We start from the raw sequence: 18,003 nt of genomic DNA on the forward strand, positions 1-18,003 counted from the left end.
CCTTCTCATTTATTCACCGGGCCTAAAATATTCCATCACATTTATTCCACTGCGGATATGCCACACATTGAAATTCTAATCCTAGCAGTATGCAGGATGTTTTTGTCCCATGAAGCTAGTTTAAGGAGTTTAAGGACCAGCTCCCAGGAGTCTCCTGTAGCTCTGTGGTAGGTTCGACTTCTGATAAGAAAACTCGGATCTCCGGCTTTTTCCGAGTATGCGTGTGTCATCACTGAATAATACATCATTCTCACTCATTAGGATTATTTATCTTTATCGTCACGAAAACTTGCAATACTCGCAATAGACTCCAAGGTATGTTTCAAGTATTTTAATAATTCGCACAATTTCCCCGGTTTGGTTAAAATAATAATAATAATCTGAAAATGTACATAATAATTAGGAGCGCATAGGGTTGTGTTAGGAGTTTGTCATTTTTAATAAAGTTTATAATAATAATAATAATGATGATGATGATGATGATGATGATGATGATGATGATGATGATGATGATGATAATAATAATAATAAAAGTTTCAGTATACAACATATACCCTATTTACTCGAAAACGCGCCGTCCCCGAATAAGCGCCACATAATCCAGTTGCAAATGAAACCAATATTAGTACACAATTTACAGCATTCGGCGCCAAGTTACACCTATCTTAAATTCTCACTTGTTCGTAGCAGTTTGTTTTTGTTGTTACCGTATTTCCTCGATTGACCTCTCAAATCCCAATACGAAAGTGTACGTTCTCCTTATTACTCTCCATATCGAAGTCGTTGGGAGAATTTTTTGTAAAATCAAGACGTTTATCTGTGGTGATTAGAGAGACTGGGGATTGACGGGCGCGCGAGGATCACACGCAAGAATCCACGCTTCCGGTGATTCTGGCGAGTTGTTCTAGCCTGCGCGCAGACGTCTCCTGTTTCCTTTGTTGCACTCGACACCAAGGGGACACGAACGAGTGTCCGCATTATATAGGTGTCCGTTTCGGTCTTTCAGGGACCAAGTGAACTGTCCGTAATAGAGAGGTGTCCGTAAGGAGAGGTGCCACTGGATGTCTGCAAGCAGGCTATAGTTGTGAATGGTGGCAGATCACAATCACCTACCAAGCTACAACCAAGGACAAAAGGGTTGGGACAAATTCGCATTTACAATGTTTCCATCTGCACGCGACAGAAACACGATACGCACAAACGATAATTGCCCTGACCCCCAGCCCCTTACAATGTTGAGCCCGTGTAACAAAATTGACTTGTGGATTGAAAAACCATCATCGCTTCATTGGTGAGTCGCACTAAATTAGCAGTTAATAGGAGGACTTTGTAACATTTGTCCCAACACGTTTTGTCCTGATTGTAGTCTTGGTTTGAATTCTGCTTGGTGAAGATGCTGAGAGGGTTTTTCAGCAAATTAACGCTCGGTACTAAATATGTGTTCAAGTTCCTCCAGAGATTTGCCTTTGGTTTCTGGCACATAAACAAAGAAAAACACCCAGCCGCAAAATGCGATTCCTCCGTAAAGCCAGAACGCTCCATAACGCGTGATCCACTCGGTCAACGAAAGGAACGTCATGGAAATTACCAGATTAAAAGTCCAGTTTGTAGCGGTGGCAAATGCATTTCCTGTACTACGAGCCCACAGGGGGTATATCTCTGAATTGATGGTCCAAGGCATTGGGCCCATACCGGGAGCGAACGCTGCAATGTAAAGTATTAGAGCCACGATAGCTAGCCAGGCATGTTTATAAGGGCAGGCAGCATACGACCAAGTGGTTTGATGATTTGATACACTGCACCTACCATACGCTGCATGGTAACTCGACCCATTGAATGGAACACATGATTCATTGATGGGATTGCTAACTGCATCCTTCACAGAACAAAATCCACACTTTGCTTTGAGGCAGTCTAAACAGTGCCCACTACTTGGACAATTGTCACTAAAATTCAAAGGTACTACTTCATGAAAGGATATCGGGGCATCGTGTTGCTTTGCCAGGAAGAAGGCTCCTCCTTGAAGGAACAGGCTAAATGTAACCCCAGCAAGGCTCCCAAGTAGCAGCTTTCGCCGGCCCATTTTCTCTACAAGACAGACACCTACGATGGTGAATGCAAAGTTACCAAATGCCACTACTGCGGCCAACCAGATGGCGAGCTGGTCGCCTTGGATACCAGACATTTGAATGATCGTTGCACTCAGTAGTACCTAGGAGTAAGGGACATTACGAAAATAATCCACATGAAAACTTTGAGCAAAATGGATGAAGTGACAATTTCATTTTGAAAGGAAATAGTTACTAAGCAGCCATCACCACGTCAATGCCACTTCCAGGGTATTTTTTCAACATGCAGCTTTTGCTTGGCTAATACAGCACCCTAGCTAACCTCAGCCTCAGGCATGACATCAAGAAATGTAATGAAAGGTAGACAAAACAAAGTGCATCATCTCTCTATGACTAGGTCTACTGTCTCTCTATTGTCAGGACAAATTTATTTCATCAGATAAGCCACTGCAACCATTGTACACATGGCACTGGTACGACTACGACTTACAACACACATGGAACTGAGTAACGACTAAGCAAATAATTTCAATGAATAACAGGTAAAATTAAACAGGCCATAGCAACGATTTTGTATTCAACAAACAATAAAATTTCAAAATAAAAAAGATCCTTTTGCACATACAATGCATATGCCACTTAGTAAAGCATAATGATTAGCCTACTGTATGCCAGGTAAAATTGTCCATGCCACGGGGTTCACATTCAACAAACAGCAGTATGAAATTCCAAAAAATACAAATGTAAATGCCACCGAAAATTACCCCCTCTCACCCACACCAGTTAGTCAAAGGAGGGGTGTTATGGATGCTTTTAAATCTGATGCAGATTTCGTGTACTTATATACTGATTTTATTACATAGAAGAAAGACCCTCGCAGTTATTTACACAGCTTAAACATGTTACCAAAAGAAAACCTGAAAAAAAATTAGGCTTGAACTAAATCTAGCTTTCACCTGCAGATGAAATATAATGTTTTATATAATCATATTCAATTATTCATCCTTCACGAGTAGATTTTGAACTCAAAATATCACCAGCTCCCAGTTGGCTTGAAAGCTCAGTTGGTAGAGCAACGCACAGGCATCCCAGAGGTCTTGAATTCAAATCTCGTTCAATTAAACCTGATATTTTTCAGGCTTTCTTTTGCAACGGTTTTTAAAGTTGCATATTATAAGTAACTGTGAGGGTCTTTCTTCTTTTTAATCTTTCACCCACAGTTGAAATATGTTTCACATATTCATTTCACATACTGCTTTACTTACATAACGGTATTAATTCCCGAAAGCTGTGGTATTGCTTGTAACATACAGCCACCCAATTTGCCTCTCCTTGTTGCTGTAGATACCAAAATTCTGTATGCTCTGCTTTGAGTAAATGACCTAGAGTCTTAAAAAAAGATGGAAAAATTAGACAAAATTCAAAGTAAAGAAAATTTCTCACTTTTGCATTAACTGTTAAGAACTGTTAGTACTATTCTCACATGATTATTTTGGATCAAATGCAAGGCATTAAATTTTATTTCACCTGGTGCTTTATTTCTTGTATAAAAGCCTGGGACAGTTATTATTATTAAAACAAAGTTGTCGAATTCACATAAATTTACAAAGACAACATAAATTTCCATGAATTTAAGCAATATTATCTAGAATTTTGCATGATAATTTTTACATAATTCACAGATCAAAAAAACCTTGCTGAATTTTCAGCTCTAAGTTTGAAACATCATTATACAGGAACACAGGGGAAGAAGGAGATGAAGCAATAAATATCACCATCACAAAGTTGAACAACACACAAGAGGCACCAGAAAAAGATGTCATATTGATTAACAAAACATACAGCATGTTCTAACCTGGGTCTTTAGCAACTCCACCGAACATTGCAAGTGCTATGGCTCTTTTGATGTCTTCATGACCATATATGGATGGGGCAAGACTGTTAATGGCTAAAAAATGTAAAACAGTTAGTGGTGGGTATTGAGTCAATTACTGTTACATGAATACAATGTAACTTCCTTGCCCAACCGCAAAGAAGATTCAGTTTTGGCTTCTGACTAAGAGAGCTAAAAACAGTAGACATGCATCTTTCAAAAGCTCTATTTTTACTGGACCCTTATAACCTGTAGCTGCATTGTTTCTTGGGGTGGGGAGAATTGTTCTGTTCTTCATTCTTTTGTCCCCTCCATCAACCACATAAGACATCGCAAGCAGTGCAGGTTGTCCCGCTAAAAATGTCTCCTCCTATTGCAATCAGCCGCCTCTCTCCTGGCACCCTCTTTCCTTTCTCCTAGTCCCCTACCTCCTCACTCCTGGTCCATGCCCTCCTCTCTCCTTATCCCTATCCTCCTCTCTGCTCATCCCTACCCTGCTCTCTCTTGACCCAGCCCCCCCTTCCTCCTGGTTTCCATCCCATTGTTTCCCATTTTTGCCACTCATCTCCTACTTTCTATCCCTTTCTCTCACCAATACCCAACCCACCTCTCCAAGTTCCTGTCCCTCCCCTCCCAGTTCCCATCCTCTTCTCTACCTCCTCCACCCCTCCTCTCCAAGTTCCTGCCTCCTTATTCCTGGTCTCCACTCTTTCCTCTCCATGTTTAAAACCATTTACACGTATCTACCCTTCCCCACCCCTTCTGTCCCAGTTTCCACCACTTGTGGCATGGTTTCCTTTCCTCTTGTGGTTCCTGCATCCTCTCTTCTGCTCCCCATCCTCTTCTCTTCTTATTTGCCACCCTCTCCTAATTCCCACCAATTTTCTCCTGATTATCACTCCCTCTCCTCTTATTTTCCACCTTCTTTTTTCAGTTTCCACACACTTTTCTTCTAGTTCTCATCCTTTCCCCCCCCCCCCACCCCTTCAGTTCTTGTCCACCTCCAGCTTATCTTACAACCCCTCAGGTAAAGACCACAGAATCAATCCAAAGGACAAACCTTTTCTCCAATTCTCTCATCTTTTGACAGATCAATGATTGCCTTGATGTCTTCATCCGTTAAGCTTGTGACAGCCATTTTGTCATATTGTTTGGTGATATAATTGGCTTCAATCACCGTGGCAAATACAGGAAAACCATTGGAGCGGTTAAGGCTTGTATCATAATTGATTCTGTAAATACCTGTCAGTTCCTGGAGAAGTAAATAAAGAATACATTAGACAAATCCTGAATTACATCAGAAAACTGCCTAAAGCTGGGTCAGTTTGTTAAACCAGTTAAAAATTGCATTATAACATATATATTTTTTGTTTTTTGTCAATAAACATCCCACTTACACCATGCTGAGGTAGTTGTACGTTTAAGGCTTTTTTGTCTTCTGTTTTGTTTGCTGTAAGTTCATTCTTTTAAATGCTTCTAACGGTAAGAGCCAATCAAGTTTCTTTGCTCCTTTGCGTTAAGCTTGAACAATGCTTATCAGCAGTAAGTAGGACTTAGTAATAATAATTAAAAGACTTTGGGATTGCATTCAATGATCTCAATCCCAGGATCTCTCTCCTTCGCCAAGTTTGTGATGATGTCATCTGCCCCATCAAAATCTGCAGGGAATACCAGATATGCATCCCAAAATCCATTCATCCAATGTTGTCCCATACAATCTCAACTCCACACTATATAAGGAGCTTGTTCTTCCCATGACAAATGCAATTACAGTGTAATTCTCTTTGTTACATGATTCCTTATCCAATAAATCACTTACAATTTCGTCTCCTGGTTTGCAGCTGTCCACAAGATCACCAGTAAGAATGACATCCTTGTATCGTGGAAGTCTACCTGCAGCAACTTTACTTGGACTCTCTTGAATTTTGATCTTTTGGAAGTTCTGATAAATTGTCTGTGTGAGGATCAAAATAAAACTTGGCTTAATGTTAATACTGATTTTCCAAAAAAGGAAACATTCAAATAGCCACTGAAAACAGTAGAATTGTTAATACTGGTTCTTTTAATTTCATCATGCACAAAAAGTAAATGAGCTTTGGGAAACAGACAGTAATTAGTGGATTAAGAAAATTAAGACTATATAAAGGGGTTTATAAAGGCCTGCTAGGCTACAACTGATGGTGAAAAAGTTCTTCTCTTTCACATTTATAAAACCCTTACTTTTTACCCTTTTTAAAAGAACTAACAGTGATCAGCATGAAATTTCTCCTTGTAATATCAATGCCATGATCATCCAAAGTAAATTTTCCTGATATTTTAATAACTTCTCCCCAATACTTTTATCAGAAAAGTATGGGACAAGATAGGAGACTTTGTTCTTTGATATTAAGGTTTTACAACAAGGCCATGTCACAGCTCTGGTTAATATTGCCTACCTGATCCATGTTAATTTCAAATGGGCCTCTTGACTGACACTCTGGACATGACCCTGGCTTGACTTCCTGATTGGGCGATTGAAAAAATGGACCCAGGATAAAAGAGCACTTTTGACAGTCATATTTCACCATGCTGAGCTGTGGAAGGATTCCTGTGCTACTTGTCACTACACCACATGTGCGAATCAACTGGTTCACATGCAATTGTCTGCAAAACAAAAAAACCTTGAGTGTAAATCTTTATTGCTTTCTAAATATGCGCCGCATAGTGCCATTGTTTCATTCACCTTATATTAAATACCCTGGGGGTTGGGGAGGGGTACTTTCTTATCATATGCTATATAGGTAAACACTACCGGACTCTTTAAGGATTTTGAGCATTTTACCAAACACAAAAGGCGTGACAAGGGTGATATAAACACACAAAAGACAAATCTTCTGTGGGGTGGCTTGACTTCTGATTCTTTTCACAACGTATTAAAACATTAAAAAAAACATTGCGGGTCATGGTGTATGAACCATTGCATCACTGCCTAATCACAGTGCAACATGGAAAGAAATTGTACGTAAAATGCTGGGAGGATAGCATCTACAGTGTAGATGCTGCCTATTAGCTTATTTCACTGCATGCAACAGCACTGATAAAATAGGATACTTTATATAAAGGAATCTTTGTATAAAGGGTTCTTTACCCGAGACGTCTGGTTTTTTTTTTTAATATTTCTGACACTTCTTGACTTGATTTATTACAATTATATCAATCCTACCACTTATACAAAAACAAGTGTCACACATCACTAACAAACTTAATTTCCATTCACTGTTTATTACAAAGGTCACAAAATATCTGATTTCCATACCTTAACTACCTCAGCTCCTCCATAAGTGGTAATTCGGCAATTCGCACATGAATATCACTGGTAATGCGGTCGTAGTTAGGGAACATGGCAAGTACTACTTCTTTTGCCCCCTAAAAAAGAAAAACTTTAATGTCAAGCACACATTGTCAAGCAACCACATTCAAGTTTTCTTTATTTACACATAATAATTTACAGCAAAGAACAGGGATTAGAAAAATGTGTAGGTGTGCATGCATTTAAATATCTCCAACCCAACCCCTAAAGATATCACTCAGAATTTTGGCTTTTATGTATATTCCTTGTCTTGAAATACTCACCTAATGTTTCAGACAACAATGTCTAATAAAATAAACATTTTGTAGACCATACTGTGTTGTTTAAAAAAATATCTACACTGTATACCCCTCCCTCAAGAAAACAAGAAAAACTATGGGGGGCCTATAGTGTAAGCAGGGGAGGGGGGGGGGAGGGGTGATCTTACAAACAGGATTTTACAAGATGTTGCTTTCAACATTTGCTACCCCTGCTAACTTCTGGCTACAGCTGTAGTATTTCTGCTTCCCATACTCTCCCCCACCCATAATAAAAAAAAAACTAGCCACTACCTCGTCAAAGATCTGCAGGACTTCCGACGGAGCTTCAGGAAGAAAATATGCTAACACCTGCTGCTCATTTGCCAGGATGTTATAATCAACAATGAGACTATGTTTGTTTGCTGTGTAGAGAAAGAAAACCAACAAGGTCAACACTAAATACAGGCTGTAGTTGATTGTATCATTCCCATGGAAATGTGGCTCAAGGTTTTAGGCCCCGTTTATATGGAAAAGTTGTCCCAGGTAGAAGGGTCAGTCGCCTACCCAAGCTACTCTGGGCAAACCAACTTTTCCCACATTTCCTTAAAAAACTTGGTGAACCGTTTACATGACAAACAAAAAGTTGGCTTGGTTAGAGGCTGCCTAGCCGGGTCACCCTTTTCGGAGGGTAGGGTCAACCTCCTAGCCGGGCCAACTTTTCTCCATATAAACACTTTGGTTCGCCCAGCCGGGTCAACTCCGTCAAGGCGAGACAATCAGAACATACGCGACCGCTGTTGGCTCAAGCAAAGGGGTCAACTTTTTTCTCATATAAACGCTCGCTGTAGTTGACTCGGCTGGGTGGGTGACCCTCTTTCCTGTGACAATTTTTACGGGGCCTAAGTCTGCAGATGAAATCCTGAAGGTCAACCAACTACAGAGTAGGGCTAATTGAACAGTGCTTTGCCATCACGCTGTTTATTATAGCGATCAGCATCAAATTTCTCCTCACAACATAATAAGTAAGTTAAACAATGTAGGTCATGAGAATGATGGAAATAATCACAAAGATAAGATGTTTTGATTATTAAACAAATTCTTTCAACTTGTACTGTAGGGAATATGGGAAAAATGGTAGAAAGAATATGCATGTCTTAAAAGTTAATAATGCTGTAAAAAGGGGCCGGGGTCTGTTTATGCCATTTAAAGATGAAACCCTGAAGTGACCATTCAAATGAAAAACAAAAGGTGATAAGCACTACTTGATTCCTTTGGTGCTTTTTATTATCATGCTGCTCCAACTGCTATGTTGGTAAAAGGAATCCTAAAGTGTGACCATTCAAATGCAGTGTGATTACAACATTTTTGCAATACTTGTTCTTAAATCACTAGCAACATGTTTCTTTTGTTACAGAGCAACCTCTACAGATCGGAGTTACCCTAACTTTCAAAACTTGACACAAACCTTCACACATTTGCTGTATCTTCTCCCTATAAACACTGTGTCCTTGATCATCCACAAATGAACGCAGAAACTGTTTAAATCTGTTCTTGATCTCCAGTCGAGGAGCCTGCATGGAAACCCACTCACGCACGGAATGTCCTTTCATATCCTCAAGGTTTTCTATACTTTCGATGAGCTGCAAGAACAAGAATTGATTTAATCAAGAGACAAGGTACAGCTGTTAAGTAACAGTCAGACCACATGTGGCCCCTGCAGTTGATGTTTAACTCTCTATATAGTGTAGCATCAGACAATTTCAAGACAGTATTGGTACTCTTCTGTGGATGCGTACCCTGCAAGTAGAGATAAGAAGATTGAAGGGTGCAACTCCATGGATCACAGGGTTACCCCAAACAGTATGTTGTTCGCACCCATTTATACAACTGGGTGAAGAGAGACAATATGGAGCAAAGTTTCTTGTCTAAGTTAAGGAAACAGCATGAACATAGAGAAACCAACATAGCTTGAACCATTCACATTTCAGTGGCCATGGCTTCATATCAAAAGTCTGTTCCACTAACCTTTATACTACTACAACTCCAAATATTTCAACTTTTTCTTCTCGGACCATTGTTTGATCAAATCCTATTTTTTTTTCAGATACTAAATGAGAATTAAAAATTAAAGTGTATTAAGTCATAATCTAAGTTTTAGTCAGTCTCCTGTACATACCTCATCTTCATCTTGTACATCTCCATCCGCGGCTCTTTGCGCAAGCCGACGACGACGTCTCGGCTGCTCCTCGTCCTCCTCATCTGTTTCATCTTAAAAAAAAAAACAGATAAATTTACAGCAGGTGTCAATTCCCAGATTTAACTCTGTATCACACTGTTGCCATGCCACAAAGCCACAATAGGATGACGACTATCATCGAACATGCTTCCCCAGTCTGCACTCAGACCATGCAGTTTCATTTGACCCCTGATTATTGCCCACTTGACTAATTTCAATCTGTATTTGATTTCCCTAGCAAAACTGGTCTTTTTCTGCATTTCTTTGTGTGGCAAAATAATAATAATAAAACAATATCCAAGCTTCTATTGCTATAATTATTTAAAAATCGATGAGTAACCAGGCATAATGGCCTGGCGCACGCTACTGGTGTACACTACCAAAAATCGAGCTTCATTTTACTTTTGTGAAATAATTTGAACTCGGATCAAATTGAAAATTGGCACAGACTTCAAGTTTCTAGACTGCTTCCGGTTGGAGGAATGTGTTTTCAATGAAAGGTTTTGTGAAAAGAGAAAATAACGTCACAATGGTGAAAAATACGACTATTTTGAAGGCCACGCGTAACATTTGCAGTCTGATCGGCACATTCTTTAATTTCTCCGCTTCAAGTCATAGAAAACAAATCTGCTTTCTCCCTAAGTGAAAACAACTTATGAGTTTTCATTATCTCCAAAACTGTGTCTGAGAATGAAAAAATAAGTAAGTTATAGTAACAAACAGCAAGGGGACTGATTATTTACCTTCATCGTGAGCGACGAGGTCAACTTTTTTCAGACCGTCTTTGCTGAATTTTTAGTCCTTACTGAGATCCAAATAAAAGACATTCCAAATGCTCATAAGTTGAGCTTCCATTCTAGGGTATTGTTTTTTAATTTGGAGAACTTGTCCTTAAATTGCAATATAGTTTTCAAGATCAGACTGTGATTTTTGAGACCGAAAATACAGTTCGGCGTGCCTTAGCGCGAATAACGAAATCCTGAATGTGCCACAGCACAAAGAGGTGTGCATAACCTGTGCATAAGTTGTGCCTAAAGTGTCCGTAAAATTGTGCCAAACTGTGCGCTGGGTGTGCCAAAACTGTGCCAAAACTGTGCCTAAGTTGTGCTTAAGTTGTGCCAAAGTTGAGCTTACGAGTTTCGCCTTGTGGTCGACCTTTTGCTGCTTTCGTGCAGTGTGTTCGTGTTGATTCATTCTACGATGCTACCTTTGTTAAAAGACTGATGAGGCATTTTCAAAAACCTTTTAATCCTCTTATCTTCGCAAGAATAAGCGAGGAGAACCTTGCAAAAAGACAATCAAAATAGTGTACTGTCGCTTGAGGAGCCGCAACGCACACGGGGCGGCCCGCAATAATTTGTTTTAGCTTTACCGTTCAAGACAACATTTAAATCACACGAAAGAAAACATTTGGTGAGTATAACATTTTAGTTCAGTATAGGTAATTTCAATTTTCAAGCGTAAAAGTTGACAATCCTTTCCGCGGTTCAGGAAGACGCATTAATTAACTAGTCTTTTTTACAAGTGTCCGATTACATGAAACGCGATTTGTCCTGTGAATAAACAAATTACAAGATATTTATACCGCTCGGGTTCATAGTGTTAAACTTCTTAAATTAGCTGTGTTTCGGACTCTAACAAAAATGTAAAATGCCTTTACTAATGGAAAAACACAAATCCGATCGAGTTCCAAATCGCTGTTTCATCAAATTAAATTATCTATTCAAAACAAAATGTGCTGTTCATTTCATTGTACATGTACAAGTTGTACTTGTGGCAACAAACTCTTGCTGAATTAAGAACTCTTCCACTTTCCGTTATTTTAGGGTTAATTGTAAACTATAACTAAATCCCTGCAACTGTCAGAAAAATCGAGAGCTGAATTTTTTTGCTGTCACTAAATTTATTGCTAGGTACCGAAAATGTAAACAATTGATGAACAGCAAGCGTTTTTATTTTCCGTAAAATTTTACATAGTGTTAAATATAATGTTTCAAGTTCCATTATACACAAACCAAAATAAAAAAAATCCAATTCTTGTTTGCTTTTCTCGCTTCCATTTTTTACTTCCCTTTTTACGGTGCCGAAAAAATATTAGCGGCAAATTAAACGCGTCGGTCACAGACCAGTTCTTTATTACTGAAAAATGTGCACAAAATGTGCCTAAACTGTGCCAAAACTGTGCCTAACCTGTGCCTAAACTGTGCCTAAGCTTTCCGAAAACTGTGCCACAACTGTGCCTAGAATGTGCCTAAACTGTGCATCAATATGCGCTTACGCACCAAAATCGTGCATGCGCCAACGCACCAATTTCGTGCGTATGCATCATGTTACGCTCGTGTACACCAGTAGCGTGCGCAAGGCCTAATTAAAAGATTTCTAAGGACGTTCTCTGGTTAAAAGTTTAAAAATACTAAGCTTGAGATTGCCAGTCTGCAACCTTTAAAAAGTGAGATTGCAGACTGGCAATCGAAAGCTTGGTATTTTTAAACTTTTAACCAGAGAACGTCTTTAGAAATGCTATAATTATTGTTGCGAACTTGTATGAAGAATAAATTGAATTGAATAATTGACCAAATCCAGTGTTTTTCTTGCGGATTTAATGACACCATTTAGGATAACATCACATCACATTACAGCATAATAATTTAATATTGTCTAGAAACAAAATACTTTTTGAACAGAAAAAATTATCATACCATAAAGCAGTCCCCTATGAAGCCGCCCCCTTGTTGCAGCCTCTTCTCTGTCTCTCTTCCTCATCAGCCGCTCAGCTTCCCGTCGAGCATCTGGGTCCATTTCATCAAATTCCTCATCATCTAACACTGCTGTATCATATACATCAAGTGCGGCAATTGGGCGATAATCCCTTTCAAGTGTCAAAAGTAATATTTTGATTTAGCCAAGTTTTTCTCCCAACCCTTTCACAATGAGACAGTTCAGCCAGAAATTTAAAACTGGACATCCAAGAAGCATGTTTCCAAAAGGTCGTAATCCACAGGACACCTGGATGTACCCTTCTGACTAAAATTTTAAATCCAGAATAAATGCCCCCTTCTTAGTATCGATATATATGTGATCGGTATTTTCAAAGGATTTGACTAAGTATAAATACACATCATTCTTAACTGTACAATAAATGAAAGTTTTTTTGTAGACGAGAATGTGTTATTAAAAATTAAAACAAAAAAATAGCAATTTTATCTGTAGAAAAAAAATAGAGAAATGCTTCATGTTGGGGTTGTCTCAGCTGCAGGTATATTTACCCCAAACTACACCACAAGGAGGTTGCCAGTCATCATATGGAAAATAAAATTTCCTGAACTTTCACTGACTACAAACCATTTCCCTGACAAATGCCTTGGTAACAAAGCCAGCAATGAAACAACAGAAATCAATACCTTTGTAAATACTTATCAGAATGACAATACCTTTGCCAAACAAGGAAACTTTTTGCAAACCTAAGACGCTAGCCAAAAATACAATTCTCTGACTTCTTACTGTCCTAATGGAAGAAATTAGAACTTCGCTGACTTGATACAAAATTTTCCCCAACCTTGGAAAAAATCTGTTTTTCCCTGAGCTTAGCAATACTGTATAGCGTATTCCGCAGCTCATTGTCTCTAAATACAACATTATTTTATTTATTTTTCAATACAACCTGCCCCTCATACAGTACATCAGTGTTTTTGGTTGGTGTGACAGCAGACATAACCATATAATATGTCTCAGTCAACAAATCGGCCAGAACTCTATCAACCCATGTTATGTGAAGGGAGGGGAGGGGGGGGGGGGGGGGGGAGTAAAGCAGTTTTAACTTACTGTTCCATCCTGTCACCAAACAACTCCTCTCCCTCTTCTTCCTCGACAGCATTTTCATTTCCAAGAACTGTATCAGTTTCATCCTCAAAAGGTGGAAGATCTCTTCCTGGGCTGGAAGTTAGTCCATCCGTCCGCTGAGGACTGCTAGGCACGCCAAGACTACTCGAAGATTCCTAAACCAGGGAAATTATATGGCTCAAAATAAAATATATTAAATGACAATTTCACTTGGACAGGGAAAGCAGATTTTAAGACCTGATTATTGCCAGTTTGGTTCTTGGAAGGGTTATTCTTTTAAACTGTAATTTCACCTTACGATCGATTCTGAAAGTTGTACAACTTAGCGAGAAATTGACAAGTTCGATTCACGGTATGTGTTCATTGCACACAGCGCAGACTGCTTAACAGCGCGATAAAATCACCGCGAAGGTAGATTCTGATTTCACTCATTTCTCAAACAGCGCCAATTTACAAAATACTAAGCTAATCTCGGTTAAATAGCCCAGCACATGAAATTTAGCTTCGTATAAGCTTAGATTATGCACTCGATCGATCGATCGAATTATATTTTTCTAAACGACAAGAGGGTATGCATTTTGGACCTCAAAATCGATCAACAGGCAAAAATATTGAAATTCTACACAGAAAACACTGACGATATGGTCATTCACTTGTTGATATGGAGGTAATGCTTTTAGTTCATAAATATTGGAGCAAATTCTACGAAAATACACCGCACAACTTACCGCCATGCTTTCTTCGTCGGCTGATCTGTTCACGTGACACAATTTTCCCGCGTTTTCCTATGATTGTGAAAACGAGGCTCCATCGGTCAGCTGACTTATTTAGCACCTTGAGAACAAACAGTACCCAGGGGTACTCCCAGGGGTTCGTTTCTTAACTCTCGAAGCTTGGAGTTCTTGGGCTCGCGCTTGAGCGCAAACGACACTTTTTTTTAAATCCGTTTGTATGGACTGCGGAGTCACGGATGTTCGCGAAAACTGCCTTAATATGTTAAATTAAAATAATATATTTATTTAGCCAAGCCTAAAAGCGGAGCTCCAGAATTCCTTTTTAAAAGCATTTATGTGTCTTACTGAGTCTGCTTATCGTATAAACATAATAACCTTACAAAATTATCATCCTTTCAGGAGTTATATATACTTTTAGTGCATATGCAGCAAATTGCTTACCACCAATAACAATTACAACGTTAATAACTTGTATTTAATAGTAAAGTTGTAACGGAAGACACCGAGAGCAAAATTACTCACTTCCCGTTTCGTAACTGAAAGCAGCGAAAATAATTCCTCCTGATTGGTTAAGACGCCATTTCTCATTTAGTTGGTTTCTTCATTTTGTGTCCAACAACAACGAACTCTTAATTTCAGTTTCTTTGAAGTTCAATTTTTGAAGCCGAGTTGTTTGTCAATGGAAATCAAGTGCTGCAGCTATATAGGAAATTCCTGACCTAAAGGTGAATTTTCGTGTCTTACAAAAAAATTTAGATCTGATTTGTTTGGTTGAAAATCTGAAATCAGTCATGGCGACCAAACGCTTTAACCTCGCTACTTCTTCTTCCAAAGAAGGATAACCGAGTATAGCAGTGTTCTTTGATGGGAGAAAGGAGCAGGTCAAATCATAGTTGGTAGAGCAACTATCACGGTCAAATTTAGTGGAAGAAATTACCCTGCAAATTTGTATTTTGGATCCACACGCGCGCGGAACTACGCCATAGAAAAAGCAAGATTGATTTAGAGGTTAAATAAATATATTTGTTTCCAAAAGGCATGGCCTTTCTAACCTTTCTTCTAACCGTAAAATCTGCCTATCTCTTTTGTATTATTTGTTCGACAATTTATGATTGATTATGGTCCTCTGGTTGTTCTTGAAGGGAAATCAGCAAGCTTTGACAATATTTCTTGATTTTTTTTTTAATAAAACAATTATTCCACTCACGCTTGTTGGATATAAGATGATTATAGCCAACTCGGAGCTACCCGCCTTGTTGGCTCAGTCTATCATCTCTCATCCAACGCTCGCGTAGAATAATGGTTTATTACTCATTAGACAAGAAAAATTTTTGACCCATTATTCTACAGTGTTTTTCCAGTAAAAGTGATTTTTATATTCTTCATTTTTGAGGAACCATGAGAGATTATTGGAAGATCAATTCTTATTTGAACACATGGGTGCTTTAGCTTCCATTCTTTTAATTTTAAGATCTTCATTTTCATTTCATGTTCTCGATCGGCGAACTATGCCGTGACCAGAAAAATGATCTTCAACCTTTTAGTCCCGTTGTTCCCCTTAAGGCTTCTTGCTGTATTAGAAAGAACGGCAATGGCAAAGAATCGGAATAATGAAAAAGTGCTAATTTAATAGGCCACTATTGAGTTGCTGTGAACCTCACTGTGAAGGCGTGACTCATTTAGTGCAAAGTTTTTCATGTGAAAATTAGTTTTGTTTGCATATGAATGAAAACTTTGCAGTTAGCCTCGCTTTCATAATGAGGTTCAAAGAAACTGGGAAATGGACTATAACCATAACATAATTGCGTTCAAAGCAGAACGAACGCACTCTACAGATTGGAGTCAAGATTGTATGAGACAACGTCGATTGAATGAATGGATCTTGGGACGCGTATCTGGCACCCCCCGCAGATTTTACAGGGGCGGATGACATCATCACAACTAAGCAAAGGAGAGAGAGCCTGGTGACATCGAACGCACTCCCTGATCTTTGATTGTTACTAGTCATATGATTATAATAACAGCACAGCTAAGGAAAATTAAAAGCAGATTAAACTCAGAAATGTCTCCTCCTTGGCCTCTTTTGATGTTGCTCCTCTTCGCTTCTGAGCAGAGCAACTCCCTTTTCTTAGAAATACACTTCTATCACTTGTGTAATGAAAACTTCCTTTAATGGCTATTTCGTTCCTCCGTTAAGGCTCAAAATCTAAGGCTTCACAATATATCACTATATCGATCTCTTAACTTCGCGCGCTTCTCTTTCTGCTATTCGAGTCCTGTTTCGCAATGTTATTTCTTCTGTCTAGGCCAATCTTAAAAACAATCAAAATACATGGATCGGATATCACAAAAATAATTAAGGTTCGCTTTTCACATCCGGCTGGTTAACAATTGATCGAGTTCAAAGTTCTTCATCAACTATTTCAATCTTTCGTCAAGTTCCAGTTCGAAGTTCATTTTCTCGACAACTTGCGCCTTAATTACTTCATCGACGTTATGATTATCGCGGCCAGTTATTCCTACGTCTGGCTGTAAAAAACCTACGTTCCATATTCCATAGAATCATTCTTTAGCCTGCTCAAGTACAGGTTCTGCCATCTCACACATGGTTTCGTATTTTGAAACACACGTGGGGTAGTACAGGACCACAAATGCCAAACAAAGGACACATGAGCAGATGCAGAAAATCTAGAGAGGGAAGGGCGAAGAAATTGTGGCGAGAGCGCAGCCCCGACCCCCTCCCCCCATTCATCCCCTTTCCACTTCAACGAAAAGTTTAAGCGCTAATTCCAACGGGCAGAAACGAGAGGATCTCCGAGGAGGGCTGTTTTTGTACCCCTTCTCCCGGTTGTTCAACGAAGGATATCTTTATCCGGCGCATAAATCGCTATCCAGCGAATAAAACATGGATTGGTTGAAGCACATTTTATCCGCTGGATAGCGATTTATCCACTGGATAGAGTTATCCGTTTTTTGTTCAATCGGGGTCCCGGTCTGTATGGTTGGCTCACCCACTCGCCGCAATGTTCCTCGTGGGAGGTTTAAAGCAGGTACGCTGTGATTACCAGAGAGACAAGGCATAAATTTGCAGAATTCGATGGCAAGAACTTCTGAAGAATACAGCCGATATTACGACCAAGGCTGTTTAATTTTCTACTGTTGTTGGGGTGAAAGGCTAAATGCTAGTCTTAGAGAGGTAAGCAGAGAAGTTGTTACAAGCTTTAACATTTTTATTGTTAGCTATCAATCGTAGAGGCAGTAACTACAGTTACATGCAGTCACCTACTTGCATTAAACTCAGTCACCGGTCAGTGTCCATCATTTGTCGCGTCTAGCTGGCTATATCATAGGCAAAGAAAAACGCCAGTCATAGGGCACTTTCCATTTGTCAAGACTGTCCAGCCAGACCAATTTGAAGGATAAGTTTTGTTCTAGTCGTTCGAATTTCTTTAAAAATAGCGGGCATTATTTTCAGTGATTATTTTTCAAGATTTTGCAGCACCGTTCCTTTAAAATGACACATTTGATTTACAGACTGGACGGTGTGGCCAGCCAGTTCTGGTGAATGGAAAGCACTCATAGTGACTTACTTAATTTGCAGCGCAACTATTTTTATGTATGGAGTACAAGAATCAACGACTCGACATGTCGGCTTATACCCGC

General features: G+C 39.2%; 2 pseudogenes across 1 annotated transcript; both read right to left on the reverse strand.

The window, feature by feature from the left end:
* Positions 1 to 1,318: 1,318 nt before the first annotated feature.
* On the reverse strand, positions 1,319 to 2,197 carry LOC146450200 (proton myo-inositol cotransporter pseudogene; annotated as a pseudogene).
* A 1,119-nt stretch (positions 2,198 to 3,316) lies between these two features.
* On the reverse strand, positions 3,317 to 14,361 carry LOC146450201 (DNA replication licensing factor mcm2-like; annotated as a pseudogene). The gene is made up of 12 exons (XR_014860362.1): positions 14,335 to 14,361; positions 13,589 to 13,761; positions 12,466 to 12,635; positions 9,707 to 9,798; positions 8,996 to 9,170; positions 7,843 to 7,952; positions 7,238 to 7,347; positions 6,378 to 6,585; positions 5,762 to 5,896; positions 5,003 to 5,194; positions 3,925 to 4,017; positions 3,317 to 3,451 (listed from the first exon to the last, which is right to left on the reverse strand). The product of XR_014860362.1 is annotated as a DNA replication licensing factor mcm2-like (transcript).
* Between the last annotated feature and the right edge of the window lie 3,642 nt (positions 14,362 to 18,003).

This window comes from Pavona decussata, unplaced genomic scaffold (genome assembly GCF_977016875.1).
Source record: "Pavona decussata unplaced genomic scaffold, jaPavDecu1.1 SCAFFOLD_481, whole genome shotgun sequence".
NCBI lineage: Eukaryota > Metazoa > Cnidaria > Anthozoa > Scleractinia > Agariciidae > Pavona > Pavona decussata.